This window comes from Spea bombifrons, chromosome 6 (assembly GCF_027358695.1).
Source record: "Spea bombifrons isolate aSpeBom1 chromosome 6, aSpeBom1.2.pri, whole genome shotgun sequence".
Lineage (NCBI taxonomy): Eukaryota > Metazoa > Chordata > Amphibia > Anura > Pelobatidae > Spea > Spea bombifrons.
Window position 1 is genome coordinate 19,213,069 of NC_071092.1, and position 14,806 is coordinate 19,227,874.

At 38.2% G+C, this 14,806-nt stretch overlaps 1 protein-coding gene across 1 annotated transcript in view; it reads left to right on the forward strand.

Annotated features, from left to right (window-relative positions):
* The first annotated feature begins 2,331 nt into the window (after positions 1-2,331).
* The window catches only part of CHADL (chondroadherin like), an 88,544-nt gene continuing 76,069 nt past the window's right edge, over positions 2,332-14,806 (forward strand). The window contains exon 1 of the mRNA XM_053469059.1: positions 2,332-2,474. The gene's annotated coding sequence lies outside the window, so the exon portion shown is untranslated. The remainder of the gene's footprint in view (positions 2,475-14,806) is intronic.

Here is a 14,806-nt window from a genome sequence, read left to right on the forward strand (position 1 = left end):
GAGATGTCATGGGAGTCCCAAGCAAAGGTAGGTCGATTACAAAAGGCCCTCACAATGTCCTCCTTAAGCGGAATGTCCTGGAGACAACATATAACATCCCGTGGTGGTTGGGATCCGGACGGCTTTTGACGAAGGGCTCTATGAACCCTATCGAAGCGGATGAGCATAGCTGTGTCCCTATTCAGGACTGTATTAAAAATGGAGTTGAGCGTAGAAGGTAAGTCTTCGTGCGGGCTCGATTCCGGGAGACCCCGGACCCTGAGGTTGTTGCGTCTGCTCCTATTATCGAGGTCCTCAAGTTTCCTCGACAATTGCTGTATGACGACCGCTTGCTCCCGCACCTGCGACGTTAAGGAGTCGACTGTGCCAAAGACTCGAGGTTGTTCCTCTTCGAGCACCGCCACGCGTTCGCCCACGTGGCGTATGTCAGCCTGGATGGCGGTGAGGCTAGAGCGAATCCCCTGGGTAGCCCGATCCACTATATCCGCAATGTCCTTCTTCGTAGGCAGCAGATTGAGCCGTTCACGCCAGGATTCGTCCCTTGGGACCGGTGAGGTCTGTCTGATGTCCGAAACAGCCTCGTCGGCGGCATCACTCTCTGCACTTGCCACAGAAGATGGCGGCCTGTCGAGGGACTCACGAGAATCCTGATCGGCTGGAAGCTGGAAGAACGTGCGCATCGAGGTAAGTGACCCCTTTTCTTTTGACCCCGAAGGTTTTGGGGTGCCTGTAGCCTTTCCATGTTTGCCCATGGTGATCTAATACGCTTAACTGAAGCTAAATTCGGCCCGGGTGCGTCGGAGCTCAGAGATTAAGCGTCCATGTTAGTTGCCGGTCGGCCACGCCCCCGTTTAATTGATTTTTAACACAAATAGATAATCAGCCAGTCACATTTCAGCAACGAAATTCATTTAGGCATGTACACGTTGTCAAGACAACTTGAGCATCAGAATGGGGAAGAAAGGGTATTTAAATTACTTTGAACGTGGCATGGTTGTTGGTGCCAGACGGGCTGGTCAAAGTATTTCTGAAACTGCTGATCTACTGGGATTTTCACGCACAACCATCTCTAGGGTTTACAGTGAATGGTCCGAAAAAGAGAAAATATCCAGTGAGCGGCAGTTGTGTGGATGAAAATGCCTTGTCAATGTCAGAGGTCAGTGGAGAATGGGCAGACTGGTTTGAGATTACAGAAAGGCAACAGTAACTCAAATAACCACTCACTACAAGTATGCAGAATACCATCTGTGAAAGCACAACACCGGGTGCCACTCCTGTCAGGTAAGATCAGGAAACTGAGGCTACATTTCGCACCAAAATTCGACAATGGAAGACTATGGCGTAAATAACATGAAAGCATGGATCCATCCTGCCTTGTATCAACGGTTCAGACTGGTGGTGGTGTAATGGTGTGGGGGACATTTTCTTGGCACACTTTTTTTTTTTAATTAGCATGTGTAGATGAGTAAAATATTTTTTAAATGAAACAGACTTTTTTTTTCAAAATTTCAGCATATTTTACTATTGCTTTTATAGTAAATAAGATGACATGATCAAATAAATGGTATCTAAAGAAAGCTTCTTGTCCTGAAAAAAAAGCTAAGCACTAGCACCTCAACAATGTTAACAGCCTTGGTCACAAAGGGTCCAAAAGAAAAAAATAGCCCGATTCTTAAGTGGTTAAGCTGTATACTTAGTGCAGGCAGTATGTTGTTATTGTTAGTTTATCTCAACAACAGAACATTTTCAAGCCGTGCAAATGATGCATAATCCTTCCAGATTTTAGGATACTGTATGTAAAATGGATAAAACCCTCCTTGCAGAACACAAAAAATATATGCTCCATGACTTAGACTCTTTTTTAAAACCAGCCTTGCTCTCATGTGACTTTATTTAATAGTGGAGATGCTGGGGCTGAAGGCTTAAATCCAAGGACTAGGATGAAGATCTTTAATGCGGTCCTGTAAGACAAAGTCTGAATATGATAAAGGCAAAGAAAAGTTTAGGAAAAAAGATACACAGACATTACAGGAGCATAAATAGAAAAACAAATACATAGAACGAAACCCACGGAGATTGAGAGAAAAATAGAAGCACTCACGGTGTACTCACCAATATAAGTGTACTATTAACGACAACTTTATGTTCTCAATGAGATGCACTGAAAATCCTTTATAAAATCATCGTCTTACCCCTCAAAACACCTTACTTACTTTCATTCCATTCACTAACATGAATCCACATTCCACAGTAGATTTGGAAAGTGTGATTTGCATGCTTTAGATGTCAGGTGATATAGTCTCCTCCTCTTTTCAAGCTTTAGTATTGTGCCACTTTTACACTTTCTGTTGCTTCGTTTATAAGAGTACTTAGCAAATTCCTTGTCACTGGACAGAGGAAATCGTAAATCTGATCCTGCTCATCGAAACTTTTAACCCGTTTCATTTATATTGCAGCTATTGGTCGATCTCATAGTAAGTGAATAACTTTTTGTGCATGCTACGCCCTCAAATTGTAGATGAACCAGCAAGTAACATTTTAAAATTATCGGTTTAAAAAATGAAGTGTTTTAAAAACACCAAACTATATAGAGGGAAATAATATTTTATTTGTTTCAAATTGTTTGGTTCTATGAGGAACCCTTCAAAATAGCATTTAATATGGGACATAAAAAGAACTAATTAAGTCAGCTCTTTTTAATTCTGTAACTGAACAGTTTACAGATTTTGCAAATGAGCCTGTTCCTCTTGCTCAGTGTGGCAGTGATAAGGGAACACAACTAAAACTAAATGTCATAATTTTAACTTACTCCATCTGTGGCAAATTGCCAAATTAGTTGTTTCATTTTACCAGTGGATCACAATAAGAAGGGATAGTCTTAACTACATTACTGTATATACATTAATTATTTGGGGGTTTATATCAAAACGTTTCTCAAATGTATGTCGTGTTTATACGAATCATAGCATCTGTTGCGTTGCATATAAAATGTCCTCAAGGGTACAATATATAACTAACCCTAAATAAACAAGCAGCACTAATTTATTGAGATTAAAGAACCCAATGCTATTTCAAATTATTAAATATGTTTTTTTGGTCTATGGGGAGAAAAAGAAAAAAATGTCTGCAATTATTTGTCTTTAAATAAGTTATTTATTGATATTGCCAGCCTGGCACTTTTCAGGGAGTGCAGCTTACATGGAACAGTACATTGTTTGTATGAAACACACACAAGGTTCCTTCATTTTCACTTTACGGTATGACTTTTTTTTTTTTTTTTTTTACAAAGGTTTCATTCATTCAGAGAAATGTTTGGTCTACAAAAAATGTATTTAGTGTAATGTGATGCACTTATTTCACAACATTTGACAAGAAAAATAACCATATTCACATTCAGTGAATGAGCTACAGAACTAAGATTAACCCCTTTGTGACAATGACTGATTTTATTTTCTGTACCCTTCGTGACAATGGCGGTTTTAACATTTCTACGCTGCTCATGTTTAGTTGTAATTTTATTCTTTCACGTTTACCGTTTACTGAACCCACACAAGTTCTATAGAAGGGCTTTCTTTAGAGTTCGTTGGTTTGATTGTATCATATTATTTACTATAAAAAAAAGTATAAAATATGGTGAAACATTTAGAAATAAAGAGCTTTTTCTATCTTTTACTTGAAAAATCTTTTACTCTGCTGAAAAAACCTGCTGAATAGATTCTACTATTCGTCCTGAGTTTAGAAATACCCAATGTTTTTTTTTGTTTTTTTTTTTTGCCTTTTTCTGCATGTTATTGGCCAATAAGTACAGGTAGTGTTTTGCTATTTCAAAGTCATTTTTCCAAATCTGGTAATACTCCCCCCCATGTGCCCTTTCAGGTATCTTTGAAGCCGGCCACTGCAAGTTACCCCATCAAACCATGTATTTTTGAAAACTAGACACCCCAGGGTATTTCAAATGCTAGTATTTTAACTCTTTCCATGCACTAATTCTACCACCAGTCTTTGTCAAACTTTGTGGTAGTCAGCGGAAGTTGTCTACGCGAATCGCGTAGAGTTTTACACGCTGCCCGGACTAAGCACTGGGGACTCAGATGCAGGGGACCTGGATCCTCCTGTATTATGCTCCCCCCCGACTTACCGGTGCTTCTGAGCCCCCGGTGCTTAGTCCGGGCAGCGTGTAGAGCTCTACGCGATTCGCGTAGACAACTTCCGCTCAGGGAGTGCTCTGTGAAATGCCTTTTAACCCCTTTAATGCCACTCTGCCTCCAGAAATGCCTTTTAACCCTCTATACACCAGTCTACCTCCTGAAATGCCTTATACCTCCCTATATGCCACTCTGCCCCATAATATGCCTTTGAACCCCTTAAATGCCAGAGTGGCATATAGGGGTATAAGGCAGTTCTGGAGGCAGAGTGGCACATAGGGGGTCAAAAGGCATATCATTGGGCACAGTGGCATATAGAGGGTTAAAAGGCGTATCATGGGGCACAGTGGCATTTAGAGGGTTAAAAGGCATATCATGGGGCACCGTGCATTTCTGGGGCAGAGGGGCAAGCCTGGGGGCAGATGTGCATAACTGGAAATAAAAACAAAATTTTTCTCAATCGTAGCTTTTATTAACAAACAATTGTTCACATAGTTTACATGAATTAACATTTACTGGTAAAACTTTTTTCCTATAGGGTCATCTTATATTCAGGCGTTTTCTTTTTTTCATAAATTAATATTCAGATTTTGGGGGGTCGTCTTATAATCAGGGTTGTTTTATAATCTAGCAAATACAGTCGTCCGAAAAGGGCATTATCGGCAAAATGCCAAAACAAAACAAAAAAACGGCCGAAAATAATCGTCCGCAGGGGCTGGGCTGCTTACTTGTGCGTTGGTCGCACAGTGTGCGAGCAGTATCTCGGCCAGGAAAAGCAGAAACCCATCGGATTCACGCAAATGCACATCACATGACCCTGCTCAATTCCTCCTTCCACTGGGGGCGGGGCCAGAGAAGTTGCTCCTACAGCCGGGACCCTGCAGAAGTCTGCGAGTGAGAAATCTGCAGTTTAGGTTAGGTGATGGTGGACGGTGTATGAGCAAGTATGTGTGATTAAGGGAATGAGTGAGTTAGGGCTGCAACTAATGATTATTTTCATAATCGATTAGTTGGCCGATTACTTTTTCGATTAGTCGGATAAAAAAAGGAATGTAAAGATTTAATTTATTTAAAATAATTTAATAAACAAACATGATGTTAAAAACAAACAGCAGAATACATTTTTTCTTATAAAATGCATTTCTTGTTTTTATTTCCCAACCTGCCCCCCCAGTTATGCACATTTTTTTTTTAATTTTTTTTATTTTTTTTTATTTTTAATATACAAATACATAAATACATACATAAATTAGTAAAAGCAGAGTGACGCATAATACGTATAATCCATATCTTATATTATATATTTTAGTATCCGAGGAAGTGCATTATGCCTCTTTATACTTGAACTTAAATCATACATACACATATATAACATACATGTTGTTCAATATATATAGTGTTTTAATACTGGTATTTCTTATAACTCCTATCCATTTTGATACCCTTCTATCTTGCTATCTTGCTTAGTTATCCATAACAGATATTAAATAACCGATTATATAATGAGATATTATTATTATTATTATATTAGGTATCTAAACATCAGCATTCATCAAACATATAATAAATGGAAATTTTGGTATCATTTTTTTTTATTTTAAATATATATGTATTTATCTAACTACTTTTGTTTAGGAGTGTACAAAGGAGATCCATGGAGACAATATGTCTATGTAAGCCAACTTTCTACCGATACTTATAAAGTATCCCTCTTCCATCTTACGCGGAAACTGAATTTGTGTAAAAATCTCTTCCCAGGGTATTCTACCTATTTTTTTCCAGTTCCTAGCGATAACTAATTTACAGGCTAAAAGAAGTTGAATTAGTAAGTTTTTTTGTGGTTTATGTAGCTTACTAAGACCCATATGAAATAAAAATATTTGAGGGGATGGATCTATTTTACATTGTAATACTTTATTAATTACCTCAAAAAGGGTTTTTAATATTACTCCTACCTCCTCACATTCCCACCACATTTGATAAATAGTACCTTCTTTTTTTCCGCATCTCCAGCATTGCCTTGAAGCATTTTTATCAAACTTTGATATTTGGACTCGAGTTCTATACCATCTATGTATAATTTTATAATATAATTCATGCATGTTCAGGCAGTGTGAATGTTTCTTAATGTCTCTATAGGCTTGTAGCCATTCTTCTTTTAAGTATACTTCACCAGTTTCTTTTTCCCATTTTTATTTATTAAGTAAGGGATCTTCTGATTTTATACTTTCTCTCAACATTTTAACTTTATGAATTAATCTTGATGTATGTTGTTAACTGAGAAAATCCTCAAACAGTGTAGATCTTGTAATTCCTACTTGTTGAAGAAAGTGTTTAATTCTTATGTAATTATATATTTCCATATCGGGCAGCTTCCATTTCTCTCTCAGGAGAGACCATGATAGCAGCGTTTCAGAATCATAAAGATCTGATATAAATCTTATATTTAATTGACTCCATTTATTTAAAATTTAGATCTTTTATATAATTTGTTAATACTTTAATTGGAGCAGAGTATAAAACACCTTTCTTAACTTTCATGCTTAATTTCCATTTGTTTAACGATATTATTAGATCTTTAATCACCGAGTTACCAGTTTTTATATTTCTCATTATATCGTGGTTTATCCATACAGTGTCATAAAGATGTAAAGGGTATATATTTTCTTTTTCGATAGTAAACCATGCGGTGCTATCATTTCTCAATTTATCCCATAAAAGAAAATGGGTAAACATACAGTTTTCATGTAGATCTTTTATACTAGGTAGTGAGAGGCCTCCAGTTTGTATACTCTTTATTTGATTTTTAAAAGAAATTCTTGGGAGCTTATCTTGCCAAATAAATGATGTTATTAATTTTTGTATTTGGGAGAGAATCGTATATGGGACTCTCAACAGAATTGCTCTTAGAATATATAATATTTTAGGAATATAGTAGGCATTAATTGCATTTAATCTCCCCAGCCACAATATTTCTAATCCCTTCCAATCTTGTAATTTTTTTTTTCATTTTATTTATTGCTACTAGATAATTCTCTCTAACCATTTCTTTAAGATTAAATTTACAGAGCTGTTATTCCAATCCACATTAATATACGATCTCATCAATCTAGTTTGTTCCTCCGATTGATGGTTTGAAATAATTTGAGTTTTATTAATATTAAGTTTATAGTTCGAAAGATTACCAAATTCTTTAATCACTTCTAATACGTATTTTATTGATTTTTCAGGCTGAGGTAATGTCAAAATAATGTCATCAGCGAATAAAGTTATCTTAAATTCGTTCTGGTTCGTTTTAATTCCTATTATTTCTGATGAATTTCTTATTGCTTGGGCGAGTGGTTCAATTGTTAAAACATATAGTAAAGGGGATAAAGGACAGCCCTGTCTTGTTCCATTGCCTATTCTAAAACCATTTAAAGTGAACATGGGTCCTATTATTTGAGCAGAAGGAGATTTATAAAGCGCTAAGACGTTGTTTCTAAATTGCCCTGAAATGCCAAACGCTTCTAATGTTTCTGAAAGAAATTGCCAGTCCACCCGGTCAAAAGCTTTTTCGGCATCGAGTGCCAAAAATGCAGTATAGATAGAATTCTTGTTAGATAGATCTATGAGATTTATTATTTTACGGGTATTATCTGTTAATGTTCTATCTTTTATAAAACCCGCTTGATCCGGATGGATTATTTCAGGTAAATATTTTTTAAGTCTTTCAGCTAGAATCTTTGAAGATATCTTTATATCAATATTTATCAATGATATTGGCCTATAATTAGAAACGAAACTCGGATCTTTATTTGGTTTTAATATCGGGCATATTGAGGCTTGTAACATCTCAGGTGGAAAATTATTGCCCTCCATAATTTCCTCAAATTATTTAGACAGCAATGGAACAATTATTTCTTTAAATGTTAAATAGAACGCGGCCGTATAGCCATCGGGTCCTGGAGCTTTTTTTTTCTTTATGTTCTCTATTTCTTTCTGGATTTCCTCTTTATTAATTGGGGCATTTAATGTTTCTAAAGCCTCTTCATTCAATTTTGGTAATTTAAGGGAGCTAAAATAGCTCCTAATTTTACTTAATGATTTAGGAGGTCCTTCTAGATTGTAAAGCGATTTATAATAATCTTCAAAACAAATGGCTATTTGTGATGGATTTAAGAAAGTTTGATTTCCTATTACTATTTTTTTTATAACACTTTTTTTTTGATCGTACTTTAACTTGTTCGTTAGATATTTCCCCACACGGTTATTGCCATAATACCAATTTTGTTTTATTCTTGAGAGTCCCTTATTAATTCTCTCCTGTGTTTCTGTATTTATTTCTGTTCTTAATAAATTGATTTCTTTTGTATACATTATGTTGGGATTATTTTTGTTTAATCTCTCTATTTTGGCTAAATTAATATATAAATCGGCTAATTTTTGTCCCTGTTTCTTTTTTATAGTAGAGCTTGTTTTTATTATACATCCCCGCGTAAAGCATTTGAATGTATTCCAAAGCAGACTTCTCCATTATTGTTTTTTTCCATAAATAGATTGGCTTGATTACTCAGAGATTCCCGAATTTCTTCCTTATTTAATAATGAATCGTTATGCACATTTGAGCCCAGGCTTGCCACACTGCCTCCCAGATATGCCACATACCCCCAGATATGCCACACACCCCCAGATATGCCACACACCCCCAGATATGCCACACACCCCCAGATATGCCACACACCCCCAGATATGCCACATACCCCCAGATATGCCACATACCCCCAGATATGCCACATACCCCCAGATATGCCACATACCCCCAGATATGCCACTCCACCCTCCCACATATCAGAGGTCCCTGTGATCTCTGACAGCCGGTGAAGGTCTTCGCGATGGACGCAGACAACCCCCGCTGCTAACCGCACCTCCTCCCGGCTTCAGCGGATGTTGTGTACGCGAATCACGTAGAGCTCTACACGCTGCCTGGACTATGCACCGGGGACTCAGAAGTACCGGTAAATTGGGGGGGGGACAGGAGGCAGAGTCGCACATAGGGGGTCAAAAGGCATATCATGGGGCAGAGTGGCAAGCCAGGGGGCAGATGTTCATTACTGGGGGGGGAGTTTGAGAGAAAAAAAAAGGAAATAAAAACAAAATATTTTTCTCAATCATAGCTTTTATTAACCCCTTCAATCCCAGGGGTTTTTGGTACCTCAAAGCCCAGAGCAATTTTGCAATTTTTGGGGTATGTCAGTTTAGCGATTATTCTCTGTTCCTGTGAATAGTGTACCCATGTAAACTATATATTGTTTTTTCAAGGAGAGATAGAGCTTTCGTTTGATACCATAGTTGGATGATTAGCTGAAAATTTAGAATGAGAAATTTAGTAAAAACTAGGGAAGATTAGAAAAATAAACTCATTTTTTTTTACATTTTCCCTCTGAATCCTCACAAAATCCCCTCCAAGTTTATCAATTCAGGTGTCCTGATTTCAGAAATACCTAATTTATATAGATTTTCCAGACTTTCCCAGCACCAGGGAGCATACTATTAGGTGTACAATTTTGTATAATTTTTATGCCTATGGCTTAACGGGTTTGGGGGTTGTGAACGGGGGCAGGAGGGTTATACTGGCTAGATGTTATGCTAGGGCTATGGGATGTAAGGTTTTTTTAAGAATTTTTTTTAATTTTTTTTAATTTAAATTTTTTTACATTTTTTTTGTATTTTTTATATTTTTTTTTACACAGTAATGGTAAGAGGTCCTCCTAGGGACCTCCTGAACATGCCAGTGATGTCACAGTGACATCACAGCTTACAATATAATTTTTTTTTAGTATTATTTATATTATTATTTTAATGATTTATTTAATATTATTTTTAAATTACTAACCGTTTTTTCCCCCAGCTTTCCTGTTACAGGACAGGAGGGGGAGTGAGATGGTTTCTCACTCCCCTCCCCGTGATCCCCCTGCACCTATCACACTGTGACCTCACAGACCTGCATAGAGATCGTAGCGTCTCTGTGCCTCATCGGAGGGCAGGATATCCCGCATGGGATATCCTGTCCTCCGATGACCTTCCGGGTTACGTCAGCAGTGACGCAACCCGGAAGGGAAAGCCCGATCGTGTGTTTGCAACTGCACGATCATGCGTTCGGGCAGTTTACAGTGTAACAGCTTACCGGCTTTCATGCCGGAAGCTGTTACAGGCGATCGGACAGCGGAAAGCCGGCAAAGCCGGCTTCTGCTGTCAGTGGGGAGTCCAGGCTGTCAAACGACAGCCTGGTCTCCCGTGCAGCGGCAGGGATGTGTCCCTGACGCTGCACGAAGGGCTGAACGTACCGGGACGTCCATAGGGGTTTCTTTGTGGGCGTTTTTTGGACGTCCCGGTACGTCTATAGGGGAACGAAGGGGTTAACAAACAATTGTTCACATAGTTTACATGAATTAACATTTACTATAGGGTCGTCTTATATTCAGGCTTATTCTATTTTTCATAAATTAATAGTCAGATTTTGGGGGGTCGTCTTATAATTGAGCAAATGCGGTAAGTAACACACCAAAATTGGGCAGAACAAACACAATAACAATATTAATATACACAGTATTGGCTCGAATATAGGCCACACCCTAAAAGTTAGGTGTTTTTTTTAAAGAAAAAAAATTCTGCCCCCCCGAGATATGCTGCCACTCTGTCTCGAAGATGTGACCCCCGATATATGCTGCCACTCTATCCCCCCTGAGATATACTGCCACTCTGCCCCCCAAGATGTGCCCCCCTGAGATATGCTGCCACTCGATCCCCCCCCCCGCCAGACTTACCGGTGCAGACTCCACGGGGTCTTGCGGGGCCGCCGTGGGAAGTACCGACAAGGAAGATTGTTAACGTTCACCGGCTGCGGCGATGCGAGCATAAGCAACCTCTGCTGCAGGCATGTCTGCACAATGTGCTTTAACAATCTCCCTTGCCGGGAATCCCCCCGTGGGAATTCCCGGCAAAGGAGATTTTTAAAGCACATCGTGCAGACGTGCCGGCAGCGGAGGCTGTTACTGCGCATCGCCGCTGCCGGTGAACGTATGCACGATGCGCTTAGACAACCTCCCGTGCCGGCACTCCCCCTCCCCCTGTGGAAAGTGCTGGCAGGGGAGGCTGTCTCAGCGTATCCGAGAGAAGGATACAGGAACCCTGCACCGCTGTGGGGGATCTGCATCCTAACCCTGCTGCCTGCCCGGCGCCCGGAACTACATGTCCTGGGCGTCGGGCGCTAGACCGAATATAGGCCGCACTCCCACTTTAAAGACTTAAAGTGGGGGGGGGAAAGTGTGGCCTATATTCGGGCAAATACGGTAAATATGATTAACAGCAATCACACTCCTATCATGCCATGTCAGCCAGTACATGGTGGAATCTGGGTATGCCTGGGCATGATAGGAGTGTGATTGCTGTTTATCATATATATATTAATATTAATGATATTCATTTTTTTTGTCTAATTTTGGTGTGTTAATTACTTTTATTAAAAGTGTGGCTTTTTTTTTTTTTTTTTTTTAAATTTAACGGTTGGGGGGTCATTTTCGGTTTCGACCAAGTGAATCCTGAAATTTCGGTCCAGAATTTTAATTTCGGTGCATCTATATATGTGTGTGTATAATATATATAATGTGTGTAGCATTGTTCAGGACGTAGCGTTTAGAACTTAATTTGATGCAACCCAACTATTTGCTTAAAGCGGAGAAAGCCTGTATTTTATAGTTCTAAATACTAAATAAACAGTGTTTACAGGTTAAACATGCAATTTTTTGTGCATCATAGAAGCCACTCTCTTAATTCTCTGCTCTCAGAATTTGCATAATTCCTCCTCATTATGTTATCGCTCACATCATTTTAGTATATTTATCACTTTTTCCAAGTCAATATAAAATAATGTTCTTAAATATATTACTGTACATATTATTTTTTTTTATTTGGGGCTTTATATCAAAAAGTTTATCTCAAATGTATGTTTTATTAAATACATTTTTGGACTAAGGGGAGAAAAAGTCTTAATGTTTTGATTTTTTTGTCTTTAAATATGCTGTTTTGGCACTTTAGTTCGAGGGCAGTTCACTTGGAACAGTACATTATTTGAATGAAAGATACACAAAGCTACCCTTTTTTCAGTTATTATTGCTTCACTTTTATGGCACTTTTTTACAAGCAGAGGTTTCATTCATTCTGAGAAATGTTTGGTCTACAAAACACTTCATTGGTTGTAATAGTGTAGTGTAATGCGATGCACTTATTTCACATTTGACAAAAAAATAACCATATATTCAGTGAATGAGCTACAGGACTTGGTTTAAAAAGTAATTTAATGCGAGACAGAAGGGGGAGGCGTCATGACGTAGAGACGTAGAGACGCAGGGATGATTGCAGGAGCCACGGCGATGGGAGTCTGCAAGAGAGGGTAGCAGTGTCGGCACTATCTCCTCTATCACAGCTACGAGATCTTGCTCGGACATCCCTTGAAGATAAGAGACAGGAGGTTTGAAACTTGAGATCCTACTCACTAAGGAAGACGGCACAGACAATAAAAGGTCGGAGGTTAAGTGGGGGAGGGGGGGGAGTTCACGAATATATATATATTTTTTTTGGCTGCATGTTCTGATCTGCTTCATACAAATACTTATATTACCTCTGGACCTGGAACTCAGAAATACTTGCCACACTATCTGCTTTGAGGCAGGCAGAGTGAGGATTGCTCCTATTTAGAAGCAGAAATATAGTCTTGATCTTATGTATTAACTTCCATTTTATCTCACTATAAATATATCTTATTAACCATTCCGTTAAGGGTCTTTTTTACGTGCTATATGACCTGATTTTCTTCATAACAGTATCCAGATATCCAGTTTACCTACAGATTTGGAATTTAACAATATCTGCTTTACCACAAGCTTAGTGGCAGGTAGAGTGAGGACTGTTCCCTATGTGTGGAATTTATACAAACAACATAAACTCAACTGTGATCCTACAGGAAACAGTGGGATAAGAGGAAGCAACCGCAGCGAACTCTGGCCTCTATAAACCATTAATTTATGCTCTCTCAACTACAGGATTTAACTCACTTAGAATATATGAGAATTCAATAAAAACTCAACAATAACTCTCCCTCCATCCCTCCCTTCTGGTCTTACTCCTCCATCCCCCCTTCAGTGAGACGTACCATGGGCCCAAAAAGAACGCCCGAAAAAGAGAAGAGACAAAAAAAAGATAAAGAAAATAAACAAGACTTAAAACCAGAAAAACGGTTATCTACGTTCTTCTCTCCTCATGTAGAAAGAGGAGCTACTGGGAGATTGGAAGAGACCATTGGTGATTACTCTAACTTAACTGACCCGACTCCGGCTGAGGAACGGCATGGAGTCTCGCAATCTTATTTAGACCAATGCCTCGATAGACATCTTGAAAAAATTTAAATTGAATTAGGAAAGATCAAAGAAGAGAACTATATCAACACAGTTGATATAAAAAAATATATAAACCATATATTAGAACGGTTGAAAGCCTCGAAGGAAAAAGCTGACTCAGCGATATTACAACTAAAAGCACAGCAAGATGTCTACAAGGGTCTGGAAAAAAGATCAACTCCCAAGAGATAAAATTGGGAGAAATGGAGGATACATCCCGAAGGAAGAACTTGAGAATCAGAGGGATCCCTGAACATATTGCTCCCTCTAATTTAGAGGGTTATGTTGAAACTTTTTTTTCATTTTTAGGCCTGCATCCTAACAAAATTACAAATCTAATTGAAAGTTGTTACAGAATCACGAAACCATCAAACATCCCAAAATCACTCCCTAGAGATGTAATGCTGAGGTGTTACTCCCTCACGTATAGATCTCAAATTCTAAAAGCTGCGAGAGGACAAGATCTAAAAGGCTCCATGTATGAAAACCTGAAAATCTTCCAGGACCTTTCCTTTGAGACAAGAACAAAAAGAAGAACCTTTTCAATACAAACAGAAGTTCTACGAAAGGCTAATATAAAATACAGCTGGGCATATCCAACAAGACTACTCTTGATACAAGAAGGAAAAAGACTTTAATTTTCATCTCCGCAACAGTTAACGGAATGGATAGAGGAGAAGTTATAATTTTTCAACGTCTGGACTGCATTTTTGTACGCTTTTTTTTAAATTTTTTTTTTTTTAATTTTTTTTATAAGTTTATTTTATTTAGTGTAAACGTATAGGCAAAGATTAAGTCTTTTGTGATACCCTCATTGTTACAAATAATTGAGATAAAAGGGACAAGCAAAGAGTTTAATATTTATTTATTTTTTTTAATTGAGCGAAGGCTCTATTTATGGGAGCAGGGATGGGAGGGTTTATGTTTTTTTATGTGTAGTTTGTAACATATGGTTTCAGGTGTGGTCTAGCTCTTCCTTGTTTGGATATGATACAATCGGGATCAGGGAGCAGGGAGGAAATAAATTGGCTAAGCATAATAAAGGAATAAAGTCTGAATATTAAGTTAGCTTCCTTTAACATAAAAGGTCTTAACTCCCCACAGAAGAGATATAACCTACTACATTTCCTAAAGAATGAAAACATTAAGATATGTGCCCTTCAAGAAACACTCTGGAATTTACACTCCACTCCAAATGAAGTCTAAGAAATATCCAACTATAATAAG